The sequence below is a fragment of the Alexandromys fortis genome, unplaced genomic scaffold (genome assembly GCF_014885135.2).
Source record: "Alexandromys fortis isolate MF-2015 unplaced genomic scaffold, M_Fortis_MF-2015_v1.1 scaffold_37, whole genome shotgun sequence".
Classification (NCBI taxonomy): Eukaryota; Metazoa; Chordata; class Mammalia; order Rodentia; family Cricetidae; genus Alexandromys; species Alexandromys fortis.
In genome coordinates, this window is record NW_026067914.1 from 11678690 (window position 1) to 11693027 (window position 14338).

Genomic DNA, 14338 nt, shown 5'->3' on the forward strand with positions numbered 1-14338 from the left:
TTAGGGCTACATTAGCACTCTTATTCTGTCAACAGCACTTGGAGTTTTATACCCAAAGCTTCACACCCAAACATAGTGTTAGGCTAATTGAGATGTAGCCAGGCACAATGTGTATTACAGAAATCAAGAGACACAATTAAAAAAAAATGAGTTGTGAAATCATTATTTTATTATTAATTTCACAATGGCTATTTTATGTCAACTTGAAATAAGCTAGGTTTATCATAGAGGAGGGAGCCTCAATTAAGAATATGTCTCCTAGCCAGATGATGGTAGTCCCTTTAATTTTAACTCTCATAGAGGGAGAGGCAGGCGAATACACAGAGAAACCCTGTCTCGAAAAAACAAAAAAAGAAAAGAAAAAAAAGCATTGTCAAAAGAAGACCTAGTCATAGTTATCCTGTAGTGTATTTTCTTAACTAGTGATTCATGGGGGAGGGTGCAGCCCATTTTCTGTGTGTGTGTGTGTCTGTGTGTGTATGTGTGACTATCCATTGGCAGGTGGTCCTGGGTTCTATAAGTAAGCAGGCTGAGCAGACCAAGCTGAGCAAGAGTGCATTGCAGTGTTCTCATAAAAACAGAAAGAGGACAAATAAACCAAAATAGAGAACTTATAAGCAGAGCTGCATCTTCAAGGTGCAAATAAACTCAAACCATACCCTGAAGAGAGAGTGATTTATATAATAAAGGTTCCTAGGAAATTTGGTATCTGCATCTTATAGATTAACATTTGACCACTGTCTCTCACTGTGTAGAAAATCAACTCAAATCAATGAAGGAGTTTTGCTGTCATACGTACACTACTGCAGGTGAACATAGGGAAATACTTGGAGATATTGGTTCAGAAAGTGATTTTATGAATAGGATTCTGAGATCGTTGGCAAATGATCTTATGTCAAACTCGGGAGCTTTGCAAGAATGGAAACTATCAGCCAGTGATGGGAGACCATTCCTGGGAGAAAACATTTACCAGTTACTCTTCTAACAGTAACCAAAATACATAAAGAATTGAGAAAAATTTAATAAAATCTGTTCCAATAAAAATGAGCAGATCACTTGAATAGATAATACAGAATGATAAACCTAAATGGTCAATAAATAGATTAAAATATGCACACCAAGTTTTTCAGTGGCCAAGAGTATTCTCCCACAGCACACTATTACATCTCCTTTAGAATGACTATTATTTTTAATAAAAGAGAATGAAGAGCACTTAGGAAAAAAAAAGACCCTTTATAGCAATGATGAAATGAAAGTAAATTAATATAAAAAGTATGGATAATACTATGGAAATTCTTCACAAAAAGTGAAAATAAAAACACTATATGAGTTAGTTTCCCTTCATAGCTATGTATCTATGACAAATAGCTAAAATTATTGATTACAGTAGTCGCAATTGCTTAGACAGAGCATGTCACTAGGTGCCTGAAGACTAGTAAAGGAATAAAGAAAATGGGAATGTGTGAAAACAGATGAGATGTTCATTAGAAATAAAAAAAAAGCCCTGCCCTCTACAAAAAATTAGACAGACCTGAATGCTATCCTGTTAAGTGTGATAGGCCAGAACTGAAAGAAAATATCATATGTTGTCTCTCAGCAAGTCCTAAAATCATAAATAGATAAAGGTGTGGGGAGATAGCTCAGCTGACAAAATATCTGATTGCATCACAATGACTTGCATATGTGATCTATGTGAAGAAAAATAAATTGGGAGTAAAATGCTGTTTTTTCAGCTAATATTACCAACACATCTATTTTTACTGTGCTGAATTTTAGATCTATTTATGATTGTACTGTTTTGCCCTTATTCCTCATCACATAGCACAATAAGAGTTTCAGATAAAATATTAAATGATTGTTTGTGAGGCCATAGCAGTGGAACCCGAATTTACCGTAGGAGCAAGAATTAGTTGCTTGGAGCCCATTCCCTATGAAGAAATACATTGCTCTCTCTAGATACTGGGAGGTGGACCTTGGTCCTGTCTCAACAGACTTTGTTGACTCCCCATGGAAAGCTTTACTTTCTTTGAGGAGATAATGGGCGTGGGGGAAGGTGAGGGGATCATGAGGAGTGAATAGAGAGGGAACTGGGATTGGTATTTAAGATAAGATTGTTTCTAAAGAAAAACAAATGCTTACTGAGTGAATTAATTGTGCTGGCATGATAGTTTTCTTTTAAAGGTTTTTTTTTTTTCTCATTGCTTCTGACAATGCAATTTTATTTTACATTTTATGTATTATTTTATAGTTTGATTATCTATTTAGGGCTTCAATTTATACAGTTGATTGATTGCTAGGCAATCATGCAATCCTTAACTACAAGCCCAGATTCAGTTGTTAGTAGATACTTTTTATTTGGTTGATATGTGTGTGTGTGCATGTATGCACATGTGCTTTTTTTGTGGTGCACATGCACGTGTGAATATTTTGCATATTTGCATATGGATGTGCATACATGCAGGAGCAAGAGACCAGCCTCTGGTATCACTCTTCAGGAACGCCCTCTTCGTTTTTTCTGTGTATGTGCATGTTCATGCATGAGCATGGGTTCACACACACAGTTGTGCACATGCATGGAGAAGCCTAATATCAACCTCTAATGCTGTTCCTCTGAAGCTGTTCTTCTTACTTCTTCAGGCATAATCTCACAGGATTAGGCAAGACTGGCTGGTCAACAAGCCCTCCAGATCCTTATGTCCTCATCGTACCTGCTCTGGGTTTACAAATGAATGCTAGAACATCTGGGTTTTAATTTAGATTCATGAGCTTCCAAAGCAGACACCTAAGCCATTGGTTCTCAACCTGTGTGTCAAGACCCTTTGTGTGTGTGTGTGTGGGGGGGTGTCACATACCTAATGTCTCACGTATCATATATTTATATTGTAATTTATAGCAATAACAAAATTATGTAAAGAAATAGAATCAAAATAGTTTTATGATATTGGGTCACCACAACAAAAGAACCTGTTTGCATCATTAGGGAGGTTGGAAAGCACAGGGGAAGCTATCCTCCTGGGCCATACATATTCTTTTCATTACAACTGGGTGAAAATTTGAAATTTGGTCATAAATCTGTAGTCTTCTTTAAGCATACACACACATACACACACACACACACACACACACACACACACACACATATATATATATATAATATACTGACCTTTAATCTTAATTGAACACTTTTTGTAAAAGGTATTTTAGTTTCAAACTTTGAAGATTCAAATGTTTCAGACAGTTAAAAATATACAAGTGGACTGCATTAATTGAAAAATAGAAGGTGTATTCCAATTATAACATTATATCTGTAACAATGCTGAGTTAAAATATTTGTTCCTTAGAAAATTCTTAATACATATACCATTTTATTAGGGTAAATAAGAATTAGTACGATTATGAAAGTCATATATTTTTTATTTATGAGATACATTTTCATGAATAAGATCTTAAATCAGAAATCCTAGTTGTCTAAAGGATATACAGTTCCATTACTTCTGATAAATCTGTAATTAATTTGACCTTCTATGGAGTGGACCTACAGAGACTATAACATGTCAATTATACTATAAAGAATTCCAAGTCATAACACATAAATTTCTTTGAGAGTTAGAGAATTGTTAGAAAACTTAGCCAGCAAGTCACAAAATATTATTCTTTATTAAAATTTTATGCCAGAAATTTGTATGTGAATAAAGTTAAGAACAAAAGAAGCTCTGTGTTAACTTTCATAATATTCTTATAAATAATGCAGTCCTGTCAAATTCATTTTCCTAGTTGGCTGTGCCTAATGTGTGCCTTTTCCTATTTGGATTCTGTTCCATCAGATACTTGTAAATAGAAATCCTGTTGCGGGGGAAAAAAAAAAAAAAAAAAAAAAAAAAAACCTCTCCCACCCTTGTGTCTGTCTCCAAGGGAAAACGTAATCTTCCGTCAGTCATCTAATTAGGAGTCAAAGTCTCTCTGCTGCCGGCATCGACATCTGCACAGGTCTGATGAGCCAGTGTGCCGACATCAATGAACACTTTATTAAATTACACACTCCCATAAGCAGGCATGAGCTCTCAGAGTCCTCATAGTTTATGCACTATTGCACTCACCCCCTGTTTGCTCAAGCTAAAGGTGTCCAGGCCAAACAGAGAATACAAAGATCTCATGAGGTTATAGATATTTGGTTTGTTAGACTTAGACTATCAAATCTTAAATATAGGCTGTTGTTTGGATAAGAGATAAATAGCTAGAATTTAAAAAGTGAAAAATAAGACAGGGAGGTAGTGTGGACAATGGTTGATTGCTTCTTTTTTTCTGGCGGGGAAGCATTAATGTCTTAGACTAGCATAAAGGAACAATTGGTTGACATAAACACTTAAAACAATGAGAAGTTCCTGGATCCTCAATAGATATATCATTAATATATTGATTTTAATAATAAAAATAATAAAATAATGATTTTAAATATTCTCTAATTTATAAAATTACATATTCTTTAAGGCTGTTAATTACTCAGAGGCTTTCTAATAACAAAACAACAGAGGTATGATGTTGGGAAGGCGACAGGGTTTAAACATTGGGTAGAACTGGAAAGAAATAGTGAATGTATAGGATCAAAATATATTGCATAAATATATGAAATATACAAAGAACACATAAGTTAGTACTGTAAATGATTTAAATATGTGATAAATGAAATAAAAGAAAGGTAAATATTTTTAAAATTTACATTCCTCTTCTATAGAATTGCAAACAGAAGGTGCTATTGCATTGTAGTTTTGGTATAAGTTGACAGTGAGTACATTTATGTAATTGTTGGATGTTCATATGGGACAAAATTAACCGATAGTAAAATATGTTCTTTCTGTGTGCAGTTCTGTGAGTTTTAACCAGTCCTTGCAGTGATTATTACAACAGTCAAGACAGACGTGTTTTCAAGTCCTTTAATGTTTTCTCATATCATTTTGATGTTATTATAATTTGGAATCTGTCTCATATCCCTACATCATTGCTGTTTTACAAAGGCTGTATTAAGTGGAACCAGACATTTGAAATAATTTTTTCTTGTTTTATTTTTTTAACACTGTATATTGAATATTTGGTGGTATTTGTGGCTACATCATTGTCAACAGTCAATTAAATTGTGTTGTGGATACACTACAATTTGTTAACTCATTTATCCATTTGAGATACTTATAGTTCTTTTTTCAGTTATGGAAAATACTTACTAAACCAATCCTACATTTCCATAGACTGTTATGTTAAGGGTTTTTAAAACTTAAGAATAATATGTTTAGGATGAGACTGCTAAATCAAATTGATCAAATTAGTCTATATGTAAAATTTTAAGATAGCATCTTACATTTTCCATGGTTCTGGTGATTGAATTTAGGTCATCAGGCTCACACAGCCAACATTTTAATCTGCTGATCCACATCCTCGACTCGCCTTTTAGATGTTTAATTGTATTTATTGTTGTTTGACACAGTCTCCTTTGGTTGTTCAGGCTCTCTGGAACTGATAATGTAACCTCAGTGGGCCTTGAACTCAGTACAGTCCTCTTGCTTCATCCTTCCTGGGATAACAGTCATGTGCCTTTGGATTTTGTGTTTGCACCTAATAGTCTATGTAACTGAAGATGTAATGTAGAGATACTTTACCAGATTAAAGTTTTGCAACTCTGTTCTGATTCTAATGTCGTTCCTATTTTTTTCATTTCATTAATTTGTGAGAAAGTGGTATTATATTATATATATATATATATATAATTAATGACAAAAATAGATTTGTCATTTTTTTTTCAAGGGTCCTGATTTATTATCATCTCTAAAAAGTTTTTGCCTATTAAAATCACAGAACATTCTTCCTAAAATATTTCTTTCTGGAAGGTCTAGGACTTAGATTTTTATGCTAAACTTGTAATCTACTGCCAATGATCTTTGTTGTTGTTGCCGATATCCCTTCTCTTAAAGCACAATTGTTTATTTTATTTGCTTGACCTCTCTTCTGTTTCTTTAAAAACCTGAAATTCTACCAGCTAGTCCGCTGCAAGATTTTCTTTTCTAAATATAGAGTAGGGAATCTACACCCATGGAATCTCAACAGTATGGCTGTTAACAAAAGATCGGAACAATTACAATATCATTTGAAATGCCAATGTGGGTGGGAGAGCTCCCATAAAGCCCCACCTCTAGATGAAGAGCTACAAGCAATTCAAAGTTTCAGTGAGAGGTAGAAATTAGCTTTCCCAGAGATAAATACCCTACATGATTATCTAATCCCAAAGAGAGCCCCAAATATACTTACAAACAACACTAAAGAGATTCAATAAGCTTTATTTATATATTTATTTGCATAAAGATTTAGCAAAATTAATTAAGGAATAAGAGGAAATGATTTTTTTTAAAAGTGAGGGCCATGGGAAGGAAGAGAAAGGGAGATATTTAATTATATTTTGGTAACATACAAATTTTAAAGATTCAAAATGAAGCCGGGCGGTGGTGGCGCATGCCTTTAATCCCAGCACTCGAGAGGCAGAGGCAGGCAGATCTCTGTGAGTTCGAGACCAGCCTGGTCTACAAGAGCTAGTTCCAGGACAGGCTCCAAAACCACAGAGAAACCCTGTCTCGAAAAACCAAAAAAAAAAAAAAAAAAAAAAAAAAAAAAAAAGATTCAAAATGAAATTGTCTTTCAGTATTCTATATTAGAGAAAACTGCTAACTCAGGATACATTTTTGATAGTGTTCACAGAAAATACATTAAAAGTTAAAAGTGAATACACATGTTTACAAAAGAAAACACAATAATTAAAATAAGTTGGTATACTCATTGTAATACTGGTAAATCTCATAAACAGAGTTTCTTACACTGTGACATAATCACACACAATACTATCTCCTCCGACTTTCTTCTCCTCCATCTTCCTCCTATTCTTTTTACTATATAACTTCTTTACCATATTCATGTAATTATCTTTATAAAATGTAGGATCTACAACTGAGATAAAAATGTACTATTTGTTTAGTATGATGATCTCACATTGTATCCATTTTCTACCAAATGACTTAATTTCTTATGGTTGAAAAAGACTCCATTTTGTGTGTGTGTGTGTGTGTGTCTGTCTGTGTATATATAACATATATATGTTTATTAAAATAATAAATGTATATGCATAAATTATCATATTTTCTCTTTTTTTTTCAATTTATTCTCAGCCCTCTATGTTGATTCATATATGTGGTTAATGCAAATAATACTTTGAGACAAACATTGATGTCCAAATATCTCTGTTGTGTTGACTTTGAGTGCTTTGGCTACATCCCAGAAGCAGTTTGCCTGGGGTTCATGTAATTGTTTTCAATTTAGTTATTTGAGAAAACACATCAAGATCTAGACAGAGAATTTTCTAACTAGAGACCCAATAGTTTAAGAAATGACCCCAAGAACTGAGGAATGGAATTGCAGGAAATTCTGAAGATCCTCGTTGCAAAGGAAGTAACTGAGTGAAGAGATGGTTTGTCAAAACAGATAAAAATCTTTGCTACCTATACATAAGACAGAGGATTAAATTATAGAATAAAGAGAGAAATGGAAAATAATAATAGAAGATACCAAAAGAACTACTAAATTGCTGTGAAAAACCTGAATTATAGAAAAAATTATGCCTTGTGATGCATTCTTTGTTTTTAACTGTTTTTATTCCTTGATATTTTATGGGGTTCAGAAAGCAAGAATGCATGATGTACACAAACACTGGAAATTTTATGCATACTCTCTACTTCATTGCTTCCACATATATCTTACTACATCCACCCAGTTATGTTAAAAGTCAGTATAATAAACTATAGTGTCATCAACAGAAATATTTTGTTTAATTAACTTAGTCCATTTAAGGGTATTGAGTATGTGTGTGTGTGTGTGTGTGTGTGCACACATACACACAAAGGAAAAGCAGACAATAAGATTATGCTTCTTTTCCCAAGATATGGTTATGCAGCCATCTATCAAAATGGGAAAAGTAGTGAGGGATAGTATCAAGTACAAAAACTTGAAAGATTAAACTTAAGACAGAGTATATACTAGTTGTAGCAACTATATAGGAGAAGAAATGCTGAATGGAAATCTGCTTACAAGAATAATTTTCAACTAAGTGAATGAATGGTACTTTGTAGATTAGGCCTTAATGATCCCGAATACAGCTGCTTTGTTTTATTTCTGGTACATGCCTTTGACTACTATAATCTTACTGAAATGAACCCACAGTAATTGTGGCTGGAGATTAGTGATATATATAATGTGTAGAGATTCTCTTAGAATCTGGGAGATATAGACATTATTTCCTTTTAAACTTGTTATATTTGTTTTAGTGATAAATATTACACTGTATTCAAGCACCAAATAATTCACTGAATCAGAATTATAAACTCCAATATTTCATATAAATGATCTCCTCAACTGGTGTTTTGGCTATTCTTATCAAATGAAAGACTGCATGCAGAATTTTACTTGGAATTCAAAGAATGTACTCTAGCAATTGATAATTGTAGAGTGGGGATTAGAGTTTGTAGTTAATGAGTACAAAGATGAAAAAGGGAAACACGTACATACTCATCAAAGTCTGTTTTGATTAGGCATATTACAGTTTTAAATAATTCAACCTTCCTTTCTACTAACAAAATTCTTTAAAAACTCAATGTTAAAAATAGTTGCATCTTTGTTCTTAAATGGGTTTTCTTCTTTTTTACTGAAGTTCTGTCATGTTAGCGGTACATTTAAGAAAAAAGCAATGTGTGGAATTGATATTGCTAAGACTATTATTATCCATGAAGGTGGGTGGTCATGAGGCTGGTCCCACGAGGGGTGGTGGGGTGGTAGTGGGTGGACCAAGGCTTTGGTGGGTCCCATGAAGGGTGGCCTGAGGCCACATAGGAGACAGACAGATAGATATACCATGCATAGACAGTTTGCATATAGAGTTCATTTAGTGGGTCATGGAAGGAGAAGGGAATGGGAGAAGGTGGGGGAATGGAGAAGAGTGAAGAAGAGAGAGAGAGAGAGAGAGAGAGAGAGAGAGAAAGATAAGGGAAAAGAAAAGTGAAGTAGGGAGGCCACTTGTTCATTTCCCGGTTGCCCAGACTCCTGAAATAACCACACAGGAACTGTATTAATTAAGTCACTCCTTGGCCAAATACTTAAGCATATTGCTAGCTAGCTCTTACATCTAGAATTAATCCATCTCTATTATTTTATATTTACCATGAAGCTTGTGTCATGGCCTACCAGCAAGGTTTCAGCATGTCTTTTTCTGGTAGGAGCCCCAAGGATTCTCTAAACTCCACCTTTCTTCTCCCAGCATTCAGTTAATTATCCCCGCCTAGCTCGATTCTTTCGCCCTATCACAGGCCAAAACAGTTTCTTTATTAACCAATGATATTCACAGCATACAGAGGGGAATCCCACATCAATGGGGAGTTAACATTAATTAAAAAAACACTTAAATATAAATAAATGAGTCGCTTCTTTTTGTTTAGTTGCAAACTCTGATAGAAAGCACAACTTAACATTGAGCCAAGCATTATACAGATCGAACTGTGTCTATACTCAAGACAATAAAAAGCTAATATACATGTTGCCTACAGGTGAATAATTTAAGAGATATTTGTATTTATTTGTTTATTTATTTCATATTGAAAATAGATTCTTCTCTCACTCAATACATTCCAAACTCAGTTTTCTCTCCCTTTTCTCCTATTTTTCTATCACCTTCCCTCTCCCTCAGATTCAGCCCCTCTACCCGTTACTCTTTGGAAAAGAGGAGACCTCCAAGACAGGACAGTCAAACCTGGAGAGCATGGCCTACCAATTTAACTAGGCAAGGCTCACATGGGCTCACAGAGACTGAAGCACCATACACAGGGACTAACTACATGGTCTTGAAGGTCCTCTGTGGATATATTGTGACTGTCAGCTTGGTGTTTTGCGGTACTCCTAACAGTGGGAGCAGGTATATCTCTGATTCTTTTGCCTGCACTTGAGTCTCTTTTCCTCCTATTGGGTTTGCCTTGTCCAGTCTCCATAGAAGTTATTTTTGTTGTATTTTATGGAGTAGTTTTCCACAAAAATGTGACATACTGAACAAAAGTGAAAGTTCAGTACTGATAGAATGTGATAATATATATCACATTTATGTATATGTAAGTATACACACATATTAGCTGTTTTACAGAACCCATAGAAGTCCCAGTTCTAAGAAAATTTGGTAGTAGATGGCTTTTATCTGAAAATCTTTAAGATACCCTAAGAGCATTCTTGCTACTCATTCCATATAATGAAATAAAGTCCAGCTACAGTAAAATGAGATTTCCAGAAAGTTGCAGTTGTAATGTCACAGCTGTACTGGCACTGCTAACTTGGTCATGGATTAAGTTACATCTGGGACACTCTCATTTGCTGCTGAATCAAAAAAAAAAAAGTTAAGGAAACAGGAGGGGAAACTCTTGAATTCTCTTCTTTTATCTATTAGCAGAATCTTAGAGAGTGAGATACCTCAGTCATTGAATCTTGTATTACTTACCAAACTTTAAAATTTAAGTGAATTGTGTCTGGCTTTGAAAATGGTTTTGTGAAGATATTAACACATAGTATAGCTGCTGACATCTATAAAAGATTTCTGTTAGTCACATTCAGGATCTGAAAATCGATGTAATTAAAATTATTTTTTTCTTGAATAGAAATAGCAATGATCTAAGCTTTTTGTATGTCATTATGCAATTTGGTAGCATTCTTTGCAGTGAGTGATGGCTTATTTGAAACTAGCAATCTTGGTCTTGCACTTACTGCTCAATTTAAAAGGCTCCAATGCTTGTTTGGCCAGCTTATGTAAGGTCTGCCATGTTAATATGCAAATAAGATTTTGTAAATATAAGATTATAATTTAGTTTGGTCTTAAGGCAAAAGAACCAATATTCCTTCATATTGATATATTTTATAAGTGATTATAATATTTTGTCTAGTTTAAAAATTACTGAGCACTGTGTGGATCCTTTAGTAAAAAAATTAGACAATATGAGACCTTGTTTTACGTTATACCTAAAAATAAATGCATGTGCAGAATACTTATAATAGAGTGATAAATATTCAATGTAAAATTCCACATTTTCTGACATTAGAGCACAGTAGGTAGTGTGTAATGAACTCTTGGAAAATATGATCAAGCATATGGCCTCATTTTATTTGAGTCCTTAGTGTAATGCTTTGATTCAATTTTCTCATAATTCTTTGTTTAATATGCATAAATTGGCCTTAGTTAAATAAAAAGGAAGTATTTAATATGCTTTGACTCATTTGAATTGTAAAAAGCCCACCTGAAAAATGTCTGTTTTTCAATATTGAAATCACATTAGCCTGTATTTATTGTATAGAATTCTAAAAGTATTTAAAGTGTCTACCCAAATTGGCTTAAATTTGTTCTCAATAATCATTAGCAATTGATATTATTCTTAGAGATGGTGAAAGACTAAAATCTATAACATTACTATCCTAATGACTATAACCAATTGACTGAAGAATGACTAATTTCTTTTTTCAGCCAACAATGTATGGTAGTGATCAGCAGTGATGTGTAGAGACAATGAGTAATTGAAATTCACTGATGTGCTTATTACATTATAGTTTTTGATCTTGGCCTGCTATATACTTATGTTAACTTGTTTTGGAGGAAGCAACATTTGATAACCATTTCATCAGAAGAACGAAAATTCTTAGATAAGAAAACTGAAATGAAATCAGTACGTCAATCTCATTCATGTGTACCTGCAAAGGGATTTATTTTATAGCATGGTCAGACAAAGAGATGTTGTTGTGTACTATTCTGAGAAACAAAGACTTTCTATTAAAATAATAATACTAATAATAACAGTAATGATAATATTTAGTGATACTGTTCTGGTATTTCCCGTTAGAGTCTTGGTTATCATCCAATATATACAGTAAAACATAAATTTGTCTCTAAAGCACTATACTCAAAATCTCATAAAGAATTTGAAGGGTATTTCAGCTATAAAGGAGGTCTGTGTTTCTGATGTTCCTTGCATACATCTAGCTGTACTAGGCCTAGAAAGAGAAAATATTGACAGACACACACAGCTGTGAGCTCAGGACTCAAGGAGGCTGCAGCAGAAGGACTGCAATGATTCTCAAGCCAGTCTGGTATAAATAATAAAGTCAGATTAGACTGACTAATAAAGCCAAATCTTACCTCAAGTAAATACATAATAGATCAGTCAGAGAAACAGACAGAAATATAGACACATGCAGAGAAACAAATATTGCACATCTTCCCTACCTCATCCCTACTCCACAAGTGCATGGACAAATAAGAACTTACCCAGGAATCTGAATTTACATTAAAATTTATAAAGTTCTTGTATGAGGAGAATGCAGGAATGAATCATGATGAAAGATGGTTTCAAAACAAGTGGTGGTTTCTCACTAAATGTTAACTTATATTAATTATGTTTAAGACTAAGAAAGGTAACATTTTTTATTCTTTTCTCAAATTAATTACCTAGAAATTATATTATAGAACTTCATTTGTCTTACTACATTTCTTTGATCTCTACCACCTTTTTAATTGCAAAACTATAATTCTAGCTAGTACAATACCTCCTTTTTATAAAATTTTATATTATGATATTTAGCTTTAAGTTTAAAGCATAGATTCCAGCTTATTCACTAAGAATTTCAAAGGTCATATCAATTGCTTATCATAATATTATGGTTTTCCTAAGTGAATCTAATTCAACAAGTTATAATTGCCTGAACAATAATTAGAATTACACATTAATGGGGAAATACACAAATCAAAAGATTTATATATAAAGATTTAAAATTAATGGAAATAATATAAAAAGTCAATCCCAAATGTTGAAAAAAGTTTGGAGTAGTATTTCCTTAGTTGCAGACATGTTAAAATATTTTAATTGACTTTATTCTTGATAAATTGGGTTAAGAAAAATTAATTTAGATAATGCCCTGCAGGACTTCTCTAAAGTAAGAATTTCTGATGTTAAGAAAATCTGTTGGAAGACATTTAAATTTTTTTCATGAGAAATGATTGCTTAAAATAGTGTAATGGTCTCCCCAGATGGCTCGGTGTATAAAGTGATTTCTGTATGAACATGAGAACATGAGTTTAAATCTCTACGACTCTAAAAATGGCCGGGAATGGTGGTATTAGCCTGTACCTCCAGCATGGGGGAAGATCTAGAACATGGGATCCCTGGGACTCCCTGGTCAATCATTCTGGCTTAATCTGCAAGCTCAAGGTTCAAGAAGACTTATTCAAGCAATAAGGTCAAGAGCAATCAGGGGAGATATGCAAAGTTAAATTTCCAAGATGCTCACGTACACACACACACACACACACACACACACACACACACACACACACAGTGATGGTGTATTGGATGGGGAAGAAAAATGTATGTAGCTGAGAGTTATGAAGAAATATACTTCCTCAAACAAAAGAATATATTGACTGACTTTGTTAAATATTACTTTGATAGAAACTTTTCACAATTGGTGTCATATTACCAGAATAATATTTTTAGTAGTATTTATAATAAGTAAGCAATGTTCTCAAATGTCTAGGTATTGACCCCTAACTTCATAGAACATGTATAGTGGAACTGACCTTTGGAAGAATGTAATAATGAGTAAATTCAGTTTCTTTGAATAGTTATGTCAAATAGTTTGGATGTAATATATATTCAAATATACTTTTATTTACATTATAATTATTAAATCATGCATCTTATTGGGGATTTCTAAGGCATTTAAACATTAAACAGCTGCATATAGAAAAATCTTGAAAATATGATTCCATTTCTTATGTAGAGTTTTGAATATTTATTAACAGAGTTTAAATATATAATTTATTCATTAATATCTAAAATGTCAGTGTTCTGTTATAATTATTAGCTATTTATTGTTGTATATAGAGGAAGCAGCAATATTGAATAAAGTTGTGGTCAAGTTTATTAATGATTACAGGCGTTGAGTTAGTACACTGTTGACTCAATAAATGTTAATATTTTTAGAACACAGCAGAAATATTAATTCATATACTTCTGTGTCCTTAGAAATGCTGTAAGATGCTGGCCAAAGTCTTGTAATATATCCTGTATCATAGAAATAGAAACAGTTTAGTTAATGTTCCTACAACCTAGGATTCAATCAATATAAGTGTCTGAAAGGCATGGGTCTGGGATGTAAAACTACTTTACACATCAGATCATTGCTAAACTCAGGTGGAGTATTACATGGCATATTATAATAGCGTTCACATCGA